General features: G+C 38.6%; 1 long non-coding RNA gene across 1 annotated transcript in view; it reads right to left on the bottom strand.

Annotated features, from left to right (window-relative positions):
• Positions 1 to 1,570, bottom strand: part of LOC122817350 — a 13,506-nt gene extending 11,936 nt beyond the window's left edge. Inside the window, exon 1 of the long non-coding RNA XR_006367215.1 lies at positions 1,442 to 1,570. This is a non-coding gene — a long non-coding RNA (uncharacterized LOC122817350). The remainder of the gene's footprint in view (positions 1 to 1,441) is intronic.
• Between the last annotated feature and the right edge of the window lie 266 nt (positions 1,571 to 1,836).

Genomic DNA, 1,836 nt, shown 5'->3' with positions numbered 1-1,836 from the left:
CATCCTGATGAACAACCTCGTAGTATGGTATGGAATCTGCTCTACTTCTGAGTGCAAATCCCTCCAGAGAGTGGTGAAGACAGCCGAGAGGATCATTAAGACCACCTTATCACCTATCCACTTGTACTTATCCAGATGTCTCAGCAGGGCCAGAGGGATAATTAAAGTCTGCACTGACTCTGCTTACAGACTGTTCCTGCATCTATCATCCGGATAGCACTTCCGAAGCATACGTTGCAGAACTACAAGAGTCAGGAACAGCTTCTTCCCTAATGTCATCAGGCTGCTGAACTCTAATAACCACTACACCCCATGATGCCCAACTGGCTCAGTAGAAATTGTCTAAAATTGTGCAAGACCCTGGTTGTCAGTCTCATCTAATAGTGCAATATTCACCATGACTATAACTTATAGGCCATCTAGGGCAGTAGCAATGCAGTAAAATATCTCTTCTTTCAGTGCAATACATGTTGCAAATTCATAAATTAACCATAGTGCAATATTCTAAGGTCCATAGTGCAATATTCTAATGTTCACAGTGCAATACTAAAATGTCTCTTTTGGTGCAAGGATCAACACAATGTCTTAACCAAGTACCTGTGCAACACTAACGTCTCATGCAAGTAAGTGTTCACTTCGAAAAGTGTTAAATGTGTTTCTAATTATGTGTAATATTAGTCGGTCTACCTGCATGTCTGTGATGTAATAGCGAGGTGTTATATGTGTAAATGTTTGAGAAAATAGTCTATATGCTGTCTGCACATTAAGTCCAGAGAAACAGAATTTTGTTCAGTTTTTGCACTTGTGTGATTTCTGAATGACAAGAAAAGTTTACTTTGACTTTGGCTTTGATATACACACACACACACACACACACACACACACACACACACACACACACACACACAGACACACACAGACACACACACACATATATCTAAATCTGAGATTTTGGAGTAAGGTGACGTCCTTGCTAAAAATGTATGTGTGTATATATATATATATATATATATATATATATATATATATATATATGTATGTATATATATATATATATATATATATATATATATATATATATATATATATATATATATATATATATATATATATATATATATATATATATATATATATATATATATGGTTCTACCTGACCAGAACATCGACAATGCAGAAGACCGGACACGACGGATGACAACACACACCGCGAGGGATGCCGACATGGGAAAAGGCTGTGTGAGTCGACGGTAGTGAGTGTTCAGGTAAGTGTGGATATTGACGGTAGGTGGGATGGGGGTGGGGTGTGTTTGGTGGGGGGGGGAGTTAGGGTAGGGGTGGGTTAGGGGGAGTTAGGGTAGGTTAGGGGGGTAGTAGTGGGTTAAGTGAGTTATAGGTTAGGGAGCCGGGAGGGTTGCAGCGTGCGAGTGTGGATGACGACGGTTAGGGTAAGGTTTACTGTGGGCTTGTAAGGATTTTGGTGTGCTTGTGTTGTGTGTGTGGTTTGTGGAATGGGGATGTGTTTTGTTTTTATTGTTGTTATTGTGGTGTGCAGTGTATGGGGTTTCGTTTGTGTACCGCCGGTTATTTCGTTGTCGGGTATGTGAGGGTTAATGGACTGTCGATTATGTGGTGTCGGTGATGTCATTGTCGGTGTTGTGTGGTTTCGACTATGTCAGGTAGAACCATATATATATATATATATATATATATATATATATATATATATATATATATATATATATATATATATATATATATATATATAGGTTTACTATCACATGTCCTAGTGTAAATTAGTCGGAAGGTGATATGGCCAACGCGTTTGTACGGAAC

Source organism: Protopterus annectens, chromosome 12.part0 (genome assembly GCF_019279795.1).
Source record: "Protopterus annectens isolate FY-2018-M chromosome 12.part0, PAN1.0, whole genome shotgun sequence".
NCBI lineage: Eukaryota > Metazoa > Chordata > Ceratodontiformes > Protopteridae > Protopterus > Protopterus annectens.
This window is presented reverse-complemented; position numbering and strand designations above follow the sequence as displayed.